The sequence below is a fragment of the Gadus chalcogrammus genome, chromosome 1, assembly GCF_026213295.1.
Source record: "Gadus chalcogrammus isolate NIFS_2021 chromosome 1, NIFS_Gcha_1.0, whole genome shotgun sequence".
In the NCBI taxonomy this organism is placed as follows: Eukaryota; Metazoa; Chordata; class Actinopteri; order Gadiformes; family Gadidae; genus Gadus; species Gadus chalcogrammus.
The window spans coordinates 14,610,358-14,628,284 of NC_079412.1; the positions used below are offsets into that span (position 1 = coordinate 14,610,358).

The window sequence follows — 17,927 nt, forward strand, 5'->3', positions numbered from 1 at the left end:
CCTCTGCATCCCATCCCATCCCTCTGAGCGATCTATCTCTCTATCTAAAACAGCTCGCTTTTTTGCAGTACTAAATGCTGCCCGTTGCTCGCGGAGGAGAGGCCAGGGATTGGTGATTACTCCCCAGAATGCAGTGCGACACTAGCCATCCCGTTGTTTGGAGGCTTGGTCGGAGAAACTGCACCGACCAAGATGGGTGTTCCTCTTTTGTTTCACTTTAATTGTGACGCTGTGTGCGACAACACTGGGTCGGCTATTGACTTCACAATGGTGCTGTACTTCGAGATTTGCTGTTGGACAATCAAAGCTTCGCCTGTGGTATTTGTGAATATTTATAGGCAAAGCCACTTCAAAGAGACCTTTAAATAGTGCTGGAACGAACAACTGCATTTTCGAGGCCATTAGAAAACAAGGCTTATTTTTCAGAATTTAATTAAAAGACAAAATTGGCCCTCAGTCACCAATACAGCAGGGCTCACCGGCTAGGTTGTTTCAGTCTTTGTTTTTCCTCATGGACCACAGGGGACATTGAGGTCAGTGCGATGGCACTGACCTCTATAGTGTCTGTCAGACCCCCAGGGGGCTCTGGGGGCACCGTGGCGGGGCAGTACAGGTTAGGAGGTTTCAAGGGGAGGTTGTGTAGCTCAAGGACCCTGGATCATGGCTACAGTAACTGTTATTTCAATTTTGTTTGTGTTACACAGATTCTAAATGTAACCCCCCGGGAATCAATGCAATGCATGTTGTTCCTTTAAAAAAGCGCATCATACCCACTTTGTTTACATCTCTCGACACATCCCTTGAGAGGAGACAAGAAAAGCTTCAGTCTCTTGACCGGGCCTGATCATTGGGTCTCTGGAGAGCAATTTAGCACCGCTCCACAACACACACACAACTCAAATGTGAGCAGTTGTTGTTTACTCATCAAAGAGGAGCACTTTCCCATTAACAACATGGTTGGTTTTGCTGACTTCACAGAAACGTGTCCAGCATTAGCAGAAGATCTACAGCCCCGTAGCGGATGTGTTGCGTTGTGATTTATTCTACAGTTTGCACATTATATGAGCGAATGGGTATCGAGCACCCTGTGTGCCATGAACCGCAGGCCGGGAGAAAACAAACCGTTGTGTGAACAGAATATAAACACCATTGTAACGCATGCATAATATCTAATGTTTAATGTGCTGTTTTTTTTTTAAGGCAGACATTGTGCTACTTCAGTTGAAGCACTTGCATATTGTAGGAATAAATAACATGTAGTCAATATAATCACATTAGTTTTTTTAAAAAACAGCTGCCCCCCAAAGCCATGGGCTTGCAGCATGAAGGACTCCCGTAGATTGTTCTGCTCCTCAGTGGCAGGCTACGTTTTCCTGTTGACACTCAGCTTGCATAAAGGCCTATTGTTAACAGGCGCGCACTTGGGGGGGAATGTACCGTGCCACTCCCACAGATGGTTTCCCTGTGTGCTTCGAAACCACCACCAGGCACAACACCGCCGAAGTGCAACGATGGTAATACCCTCTATGTGCTGGCGGTAGATCCAAGAGTAGAGGGACTTCTTTCAGAATCTGATTCATACTCCTCGATCGAAGATTGGGCCCTACTCCTGAGACGCCAATGGCGTCGATGTGGTGGCGACTGCCAGGGCTCCGAGAAGTCCTCCTCAGCGGTGACAGATGAAGGCAGGAGTGCGGCCGGCTGTGTATACTTTGGTATTGTGAGCTGGGTGGCTGACAGAAGCATCCTAATTACCCGGGGCTTTCACGAAAGCCCCTACGCCTCCTCGAGGCGCAGGCTGGGGAGGATCAACGGGTGAGGAGGAGCGAAGCGGTCGGATGGAGATGCCAGCGATTTTAGAGTTTTCACTTACCCAATGAAAGAAAAACAAAAGGACGGTATACACATTGAAAGACGGAAACGGGGGGGACGGAGGTTGAGTGACGGTTGTGCTTGCTCCAGAGCAAGGGAATGTGTCCGTTTCAGCCTGGAGAAGGGCGGCGACAGGGGACTGTCCGTCAGTCATTAAGCTAGGCAACCTCTGGAGGCCTGCCCTTCATGTGTCAAAAGTGCACTGCCAAGGTCTCGGGAGGGTCTTTATTTGATGAAGTATTGACCCGGGTCCACGCCGACGCAGTGTTGGGCAATGCTCATATAGGAGCCTTGCCGACTCAACACGGCTGTATGCTGATATAGGAGCCTAGCAGCCGCAACACTGGTCAATGCCATTATAGTAGCCAGGCTTATCCAACGCTGGTTATAGTCAGTATAGCAGCCAGGCCGACAAAACACTGGTCAATACTAATATAGGAGCCAGGCCGACATAACACTGGTCAATGCTAATATAGGAGCTTTGCCGACATAACACTGGTAAATGCTTACAGAAGGAGCCTAGCCAACATAACACTGACCAATGCTAATATAGGAGCCAGACCGACATAACACAGGTGAATGCTAATATAGGAGCCAGGCCGACATAACACAGGTGAATGCTAATAAAAGCTTAGCCAGTGATCAATACTGCCATGTAGTGTCGGCTGGTATATGTCAAATACAAACAGAAATACTATGATGCATGTCCTGAGAATGTCCTCGGAATTTCCTGGGAGACCTGTTGTTAGGAAACAAAGAAAATCTGGAGGAAAAAGACATCAAGTCTCAAACAAAGAGATCTCTGTCCACAGCTGTGTCTTCTATGCTCACGGTAGGTTAACCCTGAACCAGTGATCCGATCACATCATCGCACAGCACACGCACACACACGAACACACAAAAACACACACACATCTACACAGCTGTTTTTTTGTGGTTGTCTGAAATGTATTGTATGCACAAGGCTTGTATCCCGCATTTGAATGGCAAGCTAATTCCATCGACCGTAGGAAACCAAACTACTAGATAGAGTGCAATCTGTTGTACGACACAATGTAATGTAGTAATACACCACTTTGGCTCCCTAAGATGCTGCTACGCAATTACACATGAAAACCACACACACCACAACTATTTCTGAATTCAAAAATCTGTCAGACTGTCAGTCCGAAGTAACAGCCTATTTTGGATCACACAACTGTCTGCCTCACCTCAAACAAACCCCAAGTCTCTCGCTCACTCGCTCTGATTCTCTACATTAATTCTTCCTCCCTCTAAGAGTTTCCTCTCCCCCTGAAGTCTGGCACAGGGAACACGTTTAAAACAATAGCCCACCCGCTCTGCACCCACCCTTCCTCTGGAGACGCATTTCATGGATCTGAGTAATTGCTGAGAATGAATGATAACACCCTCAGGCCCAAGGAGCACCATGTGTGTGTGTGTGTGTGTGTGTGTGTTAGTGTGTTTGTGTGTATGGGAGGGAGGGGCTTGGTAGTAGTGACTGCTTGGCGTGCCGGGTGTAACCCCTCGCCACTTGGCGGGAGCGCCGTGCCTGGCGGAGGAGGGCTGAAGGGACGAGGGCCAGGATTGCTTGAGGGCTCGATTCCCGCCCACACCAGAAAACAGCTTTTAGATCCTCAATGGCCCATTGGGTTGTTATGCCGTTGCTCACTGATGGGCTGTTATTCTGCTGCTCTCAATGCCGCCCTGTGTCTGTAGTACTGCGGATAAACCGGCCCACCTCCGCCTTGGCACCGGAGGAATTTTGTCTAGACGTGCACATCGACGAGGTCAATGCTAATCATAATGCGACCAAAACCGCCCCCCACCCCGTTTGTTTTGAAACATTTGTTTTGAAACATTTGTTTTGAAAATAATTTTGAATATATGTATATATATATATATATATATATATATATATGTATATATATATCTATATCTATCTATGAGGCGCCCAAGTGGCTCCCCGGGAGGAGGGTACCATACAGGCTGAGTCCTGCTCGCAGTGACCCTTGTTAGAATCCTTCCCGTGGTCATTTGCTACATGTCCTCCCCTCTCCCCTCTCCCATCTCCCATACCTTCTTCTCTATAAAAAAAATAATAATGCTAAAATAAACACATAATACTAATGCTCACTATTCCAGTGTGGACATCAGTCACAGGTCAGTACTTGGTGTTTGGGCATGGGTTTAATCCCGACTCATGGGTTGCAGCCCCCAGCCTCCCTGCGTCCAGCAGGGGCCACGTGACCAGCTGACCTACAGGCGGCAACAGAAAAACCATCCCCATGCTGCATATGTGCCCTGCCTGGCAGCCCCCTTAATCCATCCTGACTGACGTCCACGGTAACTATGGGATGTGCTTAACAAGCACATGCCGCTCTCGTGCCTCGCTCCCCCCGTTTGGCTAATCCCTGATGATTGATATCCACATTAAATATGAATGGTCGGCTTCCTTAGAAATGGAGCGCATGTTGTTTCTTTTGAATTCTAAAATACATTCTACATATATATGGGGATAGTGAGAGCCTCAGTGAATAATCTGATCTTGATATTCGAGGTACATTATACCTATTTTGATTGCAGAATTATATCATATTTAGCTTTGCAATGTATAGTAACATTACATGAGGGGGGTGTGTGTGTGTGTGTGTGTGTGTGTGTGTGTGTGTGTGTGTGTGTGTGTGTGTGTGTGTGTGTGTGTGTGTGTGTGTGTGTGTGTGTGTGTGAACCTAAAGTCTGGCTGACTGAGCAAACACTCAAAGTTGGTTTCAGCTTGGACTGTTAGGCCTACTGGAGTGTTTGCTCAGCTCATGATTTTACGGATGAAAGGAACACTGTGCACACACACACACACACACACACACATTCAGCACAAGAAAGTCCAATCGATATTCCGAATGAATGGAGAGGGGAAAATGGGTCAAAATGCCCCGGCAAAGTCGTAATTAGTGCATTGTTTGGATTTCAGGCGGTTTTGGACTTTGATCATCTGAAGGAGAGTACCCTTCGCCTGCAATGAAACAACACAGCAGGCATGTTCCTGCCCACACACATCAAAACAACTACACTATTCAACAGAGAGACAGCCTAGAACCACCCTATTCTAGTTCAGCCCCCTGATGGGTTTACTTATTCACTCAGAAGTTTAGACGCTCAAGAGAAAGGAACGTTTGTGTGTCTGTCTCTGTGTGTCTGTATCTGTGCGAGTGTCATTGTGTTTGAGTCATACTAAAACTATTCTGCCCCAATATACGGCCGTTCAGAGTCCAAGGAGTGCCCTGGTCAGGGAGGCTAATGAGGCAGCGAGGGGTAGCTCCGGCTGAAGGAGCTAGCCAGCTTCTTAGCACCGCATGATCGCTGAAGCCCTTCCTACCGACTTGTTTCCTCAAATTGGCCTGAGTCTGTGTGGTGATGACACCAAGACAGAACTCCCACAGCAGGGAGGGGAAACGCATCATTAGCCAGAATTGCCAAATGATAACACCATGGGCCTGACAAGGTGACGCTGATTTTGACACGTTTAATTCTTTGTGCTTAATGATCAGGTGGGCAGGTGTCTCGCTATTTTCCGCATGACACTCGAGTCAGAATGGATGCGTTTCAGGGTCAATCCATCAATTCATGCTGAATGGATTGATTCCAACAATGTCCTATCATTTTATTGCCATCGCTGTTCTGAGGTTCTGCCAAGTGTTGCTTTGGTTACTGGAATATTGATTATCTTCTAGATAACTATGAAAAGAAAAAATATCTGCCAGTTCATTTATTGCTATACACCATTTATGTATACATATAACACCCAAAAATATAAAAAGATACATTATGAGCCATGAACTTGCCTTTAATGCATCCTTTAAAAACAAAAGTGTTAAAAATCACAAAGTCTGAGTGAGTGAGTGAGTGAGTGAGTGAGTGAGTGAGTGAGTGAGTGAGTGAGTGAGTGAGTGAGTGAGTGAGTGAGTGAGTGAGTGAGTGAGTGAGTGAGTGAGTGAGTGTGTTTTCAAGCTCTAGAAATCGCAAGCCCTTTCCTGGCCAAGCGAATCCCGTTGTGGTTGAGAGAACCGCCTAATTGGCATAGCTGAAATGCCTTCTTTTTCTCACTCCCGCTTCACGGACATTCACACGCATATTGCACACACAAACATAGAGCTTGCACTCGGGAACATTAATTATGTGCTTATCGTTCTGAAAAACACTTAAATGTTCAGACCCACTAAAACAACTGTCCATGCACAGTCAGTCATGACCACCATGTTATGTTAAACCCTGCACCGACCAGGCTTTCCCCTCTAAATATTTAAAAGGAACAGAGAGAATAGGTTGCATCTGTTTTCCCAGAGCTTGGATGTCCACCGGGGTAACTGACACCCAATTGGTCGGTGGCACGGCGGCGGGTCTCGATACCTCATCCCCACTGTGCTTTGTTTCGCCCCGTCGGTTGCCAAGGCGAGGGAGAGGGGACATAAACTCCGGCCTCACTGGAGCGTCACAACAAGAGCCTTTCATGGCCGACGACTATCTCCGCCTTCAATCTGCTGTAATGGCAAAGCGCGTAATAGGCAACGACAAACACAGCCGGCCAGGGTAGTATCTGGAAGAACAGGCTCTATTAGGAAACACAATACTGTGCAGATACACCCCCGAAACCTGCAAACAAGTGTGGCTAGTTTTTAGCACTCGGCTAATGCGTCTGACACGAGATAAGGTAGCGGACGGCCATTTGCCTGAGGCCGGCGGTGGAGGGCATTTCCCCAATCCGAAACATCTGCTCTCTATATCCCCTGCAAGCACCTGTCTCTCCAGCTTAGAGGGAGATATGTGTGGCCATTTTTTTGGTACATGAATTACCAGACTTGGCTAACTGCAGAGGGTTTTACGTCTGCGATCCTGCTCCCGGTGGGAAGCGCTTCATTCCATCCATATGGCGATATACCTATCGATTCCCCATGCTGATGCAACCCTCTTGCAGAAAGGCGACCCGGTTAACACCCAACGGTACGACTGTGGGATCAATCTGCAAACCTTTAGTCAACTCAAGAGCTCGCCTTGCCTCACTCAGTCTCCGGCCCGCCTCCCTCTCCCCCTGGGGAAGCCCACTGCTGGTTGGATTGGATCAGGCAGGCGTGGATGTCCTGTGGGAGTGTTGTTGTACAACAGCTGGCCATCAGTTATCCATGCCGTGTTACCAGGAGCGAGTCCTATGTTTACCTTATCAAGTGTGCTTGTACTTTGTACCAAAGCCTCTCAAAACCTTTTTCCAAAGACATACAACGTCGCTGATGTAAACACCGCTAGAGAAATGGGAAAAGGTGCTGAAGACTTGGGTGTGTGTGTGTGTGTGTAGGTGTGTGTAGGTGTGTGTGTGTGTGTGTGTGTGTGTGTGTGTGTGTGTGTGTGTGTGTGTGTGCATGTGTTTTCAAGCCAAGTTAGATTGTTTAAGTTCCACCACTTCCTCTGCTGTGAGCCACCAAGCGTCTGCATAAGACCTACAGAAGAGGAGGGACGTGAGACTTCCAACCTAACCCAGTTAGGTTGAGACGAGACATGAGGGGTCGATCAGCAAGTCAAGAAAACCACAAGCCAGTGATATTTTGCATGTCAGATGCAACAACGTTTTTAAATCAGGTCAATACCAACACCTTACTAAACACACAGGTCTCCATTAGAAAGAGAGCTCAAACACAACTTTGATTGCTATTCTTCATAGGGGGTTCTGCATGAATCCAATACTAAAAAAAAATCAGATGACTGTGCGACAAGCACTGAGGGGCCCATCAACAAACATGGCTAGAGGCGGCTATGGAAAGCAACCCCAGCTCCCCTTTCAAAAACGCGTGATGCCACACATTTGCATCCAAAATCACACAACACACGCAGCTCTCACGCTGTTGTGTGCGACATGTTGCGTGGGAACAGACTTTGCATGTTTCACTTTACCAGGGAACCTCCCAGTCCTGTTTACTTCAGTACGGACTGACTGGCATGACCTCTTACCGGACTAATGTGTCAGGGGAGGGTCACAGCGAGGGCGGGAAATTGTCAAAATGCATTCTTACTTTATCCATCATCCTGTTTGTTGGCTGTGGCTGGGTGGGGGTGTGTGTGTGTGTGTGTGTGTGTGTGTGTGTGTGTGTGTGTGTGTGTGTGTGTGTGTGTGTGTGTGTGTGTGTGTGTGTGTGTGTGTGTGTGTGTGTGTGTGTGTGTGTGTGTGTGTGTGTGTTCCTGATAAACACTAGTGCATAATCGTGGAGATTTCACACAAGATTCGCTGCTCCCCGAGTATGGACTATCACAAAAAGCTGTCCAGGATTCAGTCTGGTCACAAACAATTATCACGACACCACTCTGTCCCACAGTATGAGGTAGGCTATGTATAGATGATCTTTAACCCTTCAACCAATCCATGCCCGCTCAAGGTAGAACCGGTCTGAATGGCTGACAGCCAGGACATGTTTTAGGAAGCTTTTCTTTAACAGGAAAAATGGTAAAAGCAGCCCCGTGAAGTAGCACCGTGTGACAGCCTATCCTGCCTGACCATCGCCCAGCATGTTTGATTGGTTGACAGGTAAGATGCCAGAGCAAGGTTCTGAGTGTGTTTGCGTTCATTGCTTGTCAAAAGTGTTTTGTTGTGTGATGACTAATGGACCAAAACAAAACCGTGAAATATGTATTCAAACCCGCTACTATGTTGTAGACGTGTCACAGTTCCTCAGTTGGACGCAATGTAGGGGGTCTGTCACATTTTCAAAGTGTTTGTGTGTGTGTTCATCTCCCTCATCCTGGCCCTGAAGTATTGAATCAGTCAGAGGAAGCCGTGTCACCCTGCCAGCTCCTAAAGAGCCCATTCACACACACACACACACACACACACACACACACACACACACACACACACACACACACACACACACACACACACACACACACACACACACACACACACACACACACACACACACACACTCTCTCTCTCTCTCTTAAGCCCAGAGCCGAGCCAAGAGGCAGGCAGATATCAAGGCAGGAGCAGCCTGGCTAAAGAAGCTGCCAGAGCCACGCCGCATGCCCGGGGGCAAAGTATTTTATGTGAAAGCCCAATCTGCTAAACTCTTAAGCTGCAAAAAAGAAACTGAAAGATATTAAGAGCGTTGCAATATTTTACTTTGTGAAATGTTTATACATTCTACATCCAACACCCCAGCGTGTTGACAGACCGGGCAGGACCGAATATCCCGTCCGTACATTATAATGTCCGCTGAGGGGACGTTTCAATTCCCTTAAGAAGTACCTGAAGAGGATTATAACTAGCGCCTTGTTGATTCGGTTTGACGTAGCACTAGTGTTGTGTCGTGCCGCTGCCGGGATATTCGCCTGCTTCACTCACAAGCAACAAAGAAACACCCGCCCTTTTCTCTTCCAGGCTGTCGGGTGAACGCCTGTACGCTTTGTAGCTGCTGTGACGTGGAGGCAGTGCTTTGATTGTTCCTCAGCCTCACTTGAAAGCCACTCTGGATAAAAGCTTCAGCCAAACTATTAAAATGCACATAAAATTGTCTCTATATTAATGAATCACTGATGGCAAGATCCCAGTATCTACACGGCCCGGTCCGAACCACACCAGGATACACTTCTTTCTCAATATGTGTGTGTTTGTGTGTTTAAACAATACAAGACAAAGAAAACAGGTTATGCACTTTTAGAGCCATGACGAACAATTGCCTGATCCACATTCCTTTGATACCTTACCGCCGACCTCATCGTCGAGTGAAATCATGTTTGAGGGCGCGAAGACGCCCGCCCCCGCCCCCGCCCCCACACACACACACACACACACACACACAGCTTTGCGGCTAGATGCAATGATGTCATCTGAAATAGGCTGGAGGCCTTTTCACCTCGGACCAGTTGGTATCGTCATGGAGAGAGAGCTGCCCAGCCAGACCAGGGGCTGGTGGAGGGCCAGGATTACTGTACTGGCCCTCAGAGGCTGCATGATCTGGAGCTCAGTCAGGGTAGAGTAGAGGAGGTGCACACACACACGCACAGACCGACACACACACACGCACACACAGACCGACACACACACACACACACACACACAATCTGGAGCTCAGTCAGGGTAGAGTAGAGGAGGTGCACACGCACGCACGTGCACACGCGCACGCACACGCACGCACACACACACGCACACACACACGATGGGACAATGGATCAAAAAGCGGTTGCAGCTGTGTCAAGCAAACAAAAAAACGTGAATAAATAAATACAACTTTGATGGGAAAAAAAAATAGGAGACGGAGAGGGGGGGGGGGGGTTCTTTTTTGTCTCTTGAAACTGGTGTTATTATTGGATGGAAGAAATGGAAACAATGTGACACAGGAAGAGTAGCACCTGTTGGTAACAGTACACTAGCCAAAGGGCCATCAGCACGCCGTGTGCCCATATGACCTGCAAATATCTGCATTCCAGACATGTCGGCCATGCCGCAGAGCAAACAGGCGACCTGCCGTGTTGGCAGGAGACGCGACCCTGGCGTGTGTGTGTGGGCGATACGACCCTGAGAATGTGTTCACAGAGTGCGTCCTTCCACTGCTTCTGAATTTAATAAAAAGAATGGCCTTCCTTGCGATACAATCATCAGCTATGATAATCCATACCATTTTGTAGCATCCGACTGAGAGCAGTACAAATAGTACAAATAAGGACAATGAAACAAAACTAAATTGGAACAATTTGTGGGATATGTATTTTCAATATATAAATCTTTTCATGAACAGGCAGACAAAGAGGAAGACTAATATGTAAAATCCAAACTAACGATATATTGGATCGGTTCATTGAAGCGCACAGCGCAGTTGTACGGCTCATCGTCCCATGGGCAAATCAATGCGCCAGCCGGCCACAGAGTGTGGGAGCGGGCGTTCAACAATCGCCGTTAAAGGATACTCTGATAGCAGGTCAATAGATGCCGAGAGCAACGTTCATCATGCCCTTTAAACATTGATTACTCGTGGAGGGGATCCTTCGGTTTTCACCGTTATGTGGCCCCCCCCTGAAACAACAGGGAGGGAAGATCCTATGGACACACACGATCACTCTGTGTTCTTGTACTTCTGTGTGTCGGCTGGCCTGTCACAGTGCAAGGTCAGGGTATAGAAGGACTCTGCTAAACGGAGGAGCCGGGTTCACAATGCGCTATTCATCGTTTCCCAGTGGCCTATTAGCGGAACACAGGAAACACTGATCATCAGACGAGCAGAGCGAGGACAGCCCGTCATAACAGTTGCCTTCCGTGGACCACGGAGGAGTCTGTTAATGGAGTGCGGCGCGGAACAGGAGAAGACGCAGGGGAGGCCCCACCCGCCGCCACGCAGTGCAAGAACTCTCGCCACTCGATTCAGTCGCCTCACTTATCCAACCCCCGAATCTGTGAAACATGGGGTTCATAATTGCCGACTAGAGTGTGTATTAACCGTGTGCGTGATAATGGATGTACAGATGAATGTATGATGGTCTATGAGAGGCGGAGGCTGACCAATAATCTGTTAAATAGGCTAACAAGCTATGCAAAGCGGGGATCAGGACATCCATGCGTTCCTGAGGTCACTGGAAGGAGCATATCTCCACCGAGCAGGAAAGCTGTGATGTCCAGTCTTCAGTGCATCGATACAATCACCTGAAGAACTCAACACCGGATGGATTTGTTTCCAATCCCCCTTCCGCCGCTTGCCTGCAGGGTATATCTATACTTGCACAGGCCACTGTGTTAAAAAACAGGGTGTTTGGCCACAAACCTAGCCGTGCAGCTTCGATGGTAAATAGCCCATTATCTCATGGTTCTTATATCATCCCCCTGGCTTAATAAACTTAACTGACCAGTGAACCCAAAATCATGATTTTCGTGTTTTAAACGTCTACAGATGTCTTACACAGTAATATATGCCAGTTTGTCACATTTACTAAAGAAATCCTATGTTTTTGCCACTGACTAGGGAAAGCGACTGCGAGAGGATATGCCAAAGCCATGGTCGGTGGCCGATTCATTTTTACCTAAATTATTTTGGATCTCACTCACGCCTTTTGAGTTCTAGCTCTGTTCTTTAGGGCTTTTGAGTTCCCATCTCTTCGTTTGCCTGCTTCACCCAGTTTGTCCGACTGTAGTCAAGTGCTTCAGTGTTCAATCACAATGCTTACTGTACCATTAAGAAACTGCACTCAGTATGAGCCATGCAAATAATATGAACATTGTCTCAGTGTTTTCTTTTAAATTGAACAGCGTTTAACTGTGGGACATCTCATGCATCTTGTAAATGGTCCCAGTCGAAGGCAGCAAGAAGCATCCAAGCCAACGATGTTCAGTCACTAGAATAGACAATGGGAAAATAAAAAAATGACGCAGCGTTGTTGTGAACGCAGACAAGACTCCTGGGGCAGCAGCAGCTGTGTGTGTGTGTGTGTGTGTGTGTGTGTGTGTGTGTGTGTGTGTGTGTGTGTGTGTGTGTGTGTGTGTGTGTGTGTGTGTGTGTGTGTGTGTGTGTCCTCTTTTTTGTATTCAATGCTGTCATGGATACAAGCCGAATGGGGAGGAGGAGAGAGGGAATGAACAAATAAAAATGGATCTTTTCGAGGTTCAAGTGGTGGAGCGAAACAGCTGAGTGGGCTTGGGGAGGAGGGGGTTGAATTGATGGAGGCTGCCAAGCCAACGACGTGACGAGAGCCCCTGAGATCCAACTGAGATTCAACTGAGATTGACTGTTCCTTTATTGCCCAGAGAGTAAATACAATGCTCAATGGTAAATACAGTGATACAACACACACACGTCACACACACAGACACTCACACACACACAAAACTCCCACGCACACACACAAACGCAGTGTGAGGACTAACCCCATGCTACCACCTGGCACAAGAAGAACACAAGAGATAAAAACAAAGCAATTGAATCAAAGGGCATCTGATCAATAAATAAAACCAACGGGTTGCACAGAGAGAGAGAGAGAGAGAGAGAGAGAGAGAGGGAGCAAGAGGAGAGAGAGGACAGCAGGTCGCATCTGTTCAAATATGTGCACAAAATTACAGACAGAGAAGCACCACAGCCCCGTAGGCCCAGCCTGCATGAGCGTGCACATAGCCCCTCCCACGTGATGCTGTTCTACTTCATAAGGCTGTCAGAAGAGGGAGGGAGAGGGCGAGAACAATCCGGATGTGCCCTCAATTTTCGCTTTTCGTGCACACACACACACACACACACACACACACACACACACACACACACACACACACACACACACACACACACACACACACACACACACACACACACACTACACACACACACACACACACACACACACACACACACACACACACACCTCTGCAGGTTGAGAAGGTGTAGTTTGAAGACGTGGGGTTTGGAAAAGCCTGAAGGCGCTGGTGTAGTTTGGAGGGTTTGCAGTCACGAGGTGGAGGGGTGGAGGCTGTCAAAGGGTGGTGCTCTGGGCTCTCTTAAGTATAGTGGGGATGAAGGCCCGAATTTGTCTCACGCTGCAATTATAATTCCATCTTTCATTCTCGTTTTCCTCCAACCAACGTTAGTACCCTACTATTCTTTCTTGCTTCCTCAACAGCCTTTCGCTATTGCTCCCGTTTTGAATTCTTTATTTGTCTCTGGTTTTAAAAGATAGAATCATCAGGGAAAGACTATAGATTATATAGAATATAGAGAGACTATATCCTACTACGATACAATTGTTGTCTGAATCAGTCAGCCACAAACACGGCCAAATGATGGAAAGAAAAAAAAAAAAGAGAAGTTATCTTTTAAGTTAATTATGGGTCTACTACTCTGAATGCATCCAAGTGCCCGTAATAAATTCCACAAGATAACGACCGGGCTCACCCCTACTATTACACCTCTGCGATCAAGGCATAGCAGAATATAATGGAATTGTAATGACAATTTGTTTCTGAGGAAGCATGAAAGATGGCCGCTGTTCACCAACACCGTGTTCCAAGGCCCTGTCCATGTAATGCTTAGAAGCTGACTTCCTCTTCCAGTCAGGTAGAAAACCTCAGAGGATGGCGGAGAGGGACCAATTACAAATAAGGTGAGACAAGAAGCCAAATGTGTGTGAGTGTGCATGTTTTTGTGTACTTCCTGGAAACCATTCAGTGGTGACACATAATCCCTGCTGACAGTGCTCTGCAGGTTGGCTGGGTGACACACACACACACACACACACACACACACACACACACACACACACACACACACACACACACACACACACACACACACACACACACACACACACACACACACACACACACACACACACACACACACACACGCGAGGGAGAGCAGGACTGGCTCGCATGGGGAAGATAAAAGGCACATGGAGGGCTTCCGCCATGTCCAGGCTCATGACTGGACTGTGGAGGGGGGGGGGGGCAACCAGGGGCAATCAGGTGGCCGGGTTGTCTTTGTCACTCAGGATGGCATGCAGGAAGGAAGGCGACCTCCAGGCGTGGTATTGGAGGTCAACCACCAAGAAATGTGCCTCAGGGCTCTCTTACAAGACAAAGGCATGAGGTTTAATTAAGGAATGAGCTCGTCCCCCCGAGGAAGGATGAAGAGTCGCTTCGGTTTTTTCAAGCTGCGAGAACAGAACATAAGAGAGAACATCACATTAGTATGGCTGTGATCCCTCATGGAGCAGATTGAAGGCGGGGTTATATTACATTGTTTCACTCTTTGTCTCCGGGGGTGTGAGGGGGAAAGACTAAGGAGAGAGAGAGAGAGAGAGAGAGAACTTGGTATCTGGGGCCTCTGTAGACCAAAGCCATACCTACACACAGACACACACACACACACACGCATACACACGTGTCGCTTCATGCATGGGTGGAGAGTGACAGCTATCAGAGCCTGACCAGCTTTGGATACACATAGACACATGCTTCATCAGAAGTTACAGGGATAACTAGGATTTAACATATTAACACACACACACTCAGAACACTTCAAAGAAGGTAGAAGGATGAGGGGGAAGGAAGGGAACTATAGGGAGGTAGTGAGCAGAACCAAAATCGTTCATTATTTTGTGTAGCTCAGGAAGAGTCTGGGCACAGTGAGTGACCTTGGCAGCAACCCGAGGGGTTGGTAGCCAACGACTCCTACGGGCTCAAGCTGTGCCATGTGTAGAGTGCTCGCCTTTCCTCAAGGTGTTCCGGGCCAGACATGGGCCTGCAAAAGGTTGTGGGACCTCATCATCAACAGCAGAGCAAGAGGAAAAGGAAAGGGAATGAGGTTGGCTTAACAGCTGGATTTGTCGATTAAAAAATGTCAGTGGTTGTTGTTGTTACAATTTTTTGTATCTGTCAATGGGTTTTAATCAGCTACAGAGGACAGTAGACATTAATTTACTTCCAGTGCCATTATAAATTGTTAGGGGGCTACTAACATGGGTCGTTTATAGGTTTAGACAAACAGAATGGTTGCAAGCAAGAACAACAGTGCCCCCATAAGAATCCTCAATTATATGCCCTCCTGTATTACAAAAAAGTGTATTATATACCGTAAGTATAAGCCTCTGTATTAAGGTCCAATGAACCAATAACATATCTGTTCATGGCATGAATCAATGAGAAGCCACGAAGACGCTGGCTTAGCAACGAACGATAGCGTTTTATCAGCGAACACTCGTCAAGGTTAGCGTGCACGGCTGCGCGTTCCTCCGTGCCCGTGAGAGGAGGACACGCCAAGTACACATTCTGGATTGGAGCCAGACGAGCACTTTGAACATCCTCTCATGGCCATGTGTGTAGCGTTAGCTGTAGCACAACAATGGGAAGAAACGTCACACCGTTGCGCATTCAGAATTCCATTCAGTTAGTATTAACATTGGGGCGGTGGTTCCCACTTATGTTATACAGATACTGGTGTCTGTTACTATGGCGGGGGATGGGCACACACACACACACACACACACACACACACACACACACACACACACACACACACACACACACACACACACACACACACACACACACACACACAGGGACAGAGAGACGAAGATGTGGAAAGCTGGGAAAAGGTAGACTTCATATTATTATTATATAGGCTTCTTTGGAGAAAGAAAAGGATGAGATATGGAAGGTGTGTGTGCGTGGGAATCTGATGGAATGAATACCAAGTAGAGAGGAAAGTAGGATGGGGGGAGGGCGGGTTGTTCAGTTGGCAGCTACAGGATAAACAATGTGTTTGTAAATGCTTCCCTGGCGGGCAGATGGAACTTTTAGTTTTGCTGTGCTATCCAAAGCAGCAGGTACACAAGAAGGCCACTGCTTCATCTTCCCATTACGGAATAAAGATTACTTCCCATTACGTCAGCGACGAGCAAAGAGAAGATGCGCATCAAAGACAAACGCCTCCTCGCAATGTGCCCCCTAGCCCGTCCCGCAACCCAGAATATTAACCCTGGGTAACTCACGACATTAGACGCAATCACCAACTAGCCTTTTTTTCTTTTTTTTCTCCCTCTCTCTCTCTCTGAAAGTGCACTATTTTATATAATTTGCTGTAGTGGAACTATAAGGGTATGTTTATGCAAAAGATATTTGCTATTACATATAAAAAAAAAGAAATAAAAAAGAAATAAAAAAGAAAAAGAGAGAGAGAGAGAGAGAGAGAGAGAGAGAGAGAGAGAGAGAGAGAGAGAGAGAGAGAGAGAGAGAGAGAGAGAGAGAGAGAGAGAGAGAGAGAGAGAGAGAGAGAGAGAGAGAGAATCCGAGTGCTCATCTGCACACATCTGACCCTCCTTATCAGCCGGCTCATCTTGGCATGGACACACCATGAAAGATGGATGACGCATGAATTAATCATGCGGGAAGGGTGAGGGGATATAATAACACAAACTGAGGCTTGGGAAGAATTGGGGGGCGGGGGGGCTCCACAGGTCTGACATTAGTGTGAATACACACACACAAAATTGTGCTCTGATGGCAGACGAGATAAAAGCATGGTGAACGAGGCCATACTTATTTTTTTGGACCAATCCTGTTGCTGGAAGAGGGGATATTTTAGACTGGAATTCACTAACATAAAGTCGGTCAGTGTCAACAAACGGTTAAAAAAGTCTCTGTAAAAGGTTTCAAACCAAAACTGTGTAGACGGCAACTGTAGCAACACACTTCCATTTCTGAAAGCCTCATCCAGTCCTCCCTGTAACCGTTCAATGGTTACAGGGTTTAGAATGCCTGTGAGCTGCACAACGGTGTCGACCTCCTCCTCCATTTCATCTTGTTAGTACACAATCCGACGCAGAATCTGAGGGAATTGAGAAGATGGGCCTAATTGAATCAATTACACTCAGATTCGCCCTTTAAAACTGCGGGCAGAAGGGCGCTCGTCGGCGGGGCTCAGATAACCAAAATCCTGTCTAAGTGTACAAAGTGCCCCTCACCAATCATAGCATGGATCAAGACACACACGTCACACACACACACACACACACACACACACACACACACACACACACACACACACACACACACACACACACACACACACACACACACACACACACACAGAGCACTTGTGGTCGAGCCTGTTGGATGGCCGTTTAGAAATATGTCAAGAAACAGGAGTGACAAGAAAACCTGAATGGAGGGTCGATCACCAAAGCCACGTAGTAAACAACAGGCAACAAATGGCAAGACATGTGAAGAGAATGTGGGTGTGGCTTGATATGCGCGTCTGTAGGGCCTTTGGACAGGTATGTGTGTACACACAGGAAACAGGGTTATAAAGAAATGCCAGAGAATAATTCTGATTCCACAGAAGGTATCCACATTCTGTGCTGAGGGAAACTGTTATATAATACACTTCACACATAATTCCATAATTAATTTGCCTGTATCTGGTCAATGGAGAACACCAAGACAAGCGAACAAATTTGTCCCATAAGTACAGATAAGGACCAAGATTCATTGTCAAGCATTTTTACAACGTAACCTGTTCTTAGCCCAGAGTTGATCTAGAAATGCA

At 47.2% G+C, this 17,927-nt stretch overlaps 1 protein-coding gene across 2 annotated transcripts in view; it reads right to left on the reverse strand.

The window, feature by feature from the left end:
- Nucleotides 1-17,927, reverse strand: part of magi3a (membrane associated guanylate kinase, WW and PDZ domain containing 3a) — a 99,019-nt gene that overhangs the window by 79,665 nt on the left and 1,427 nt on the right. The window lies entirely within an intron of this gene.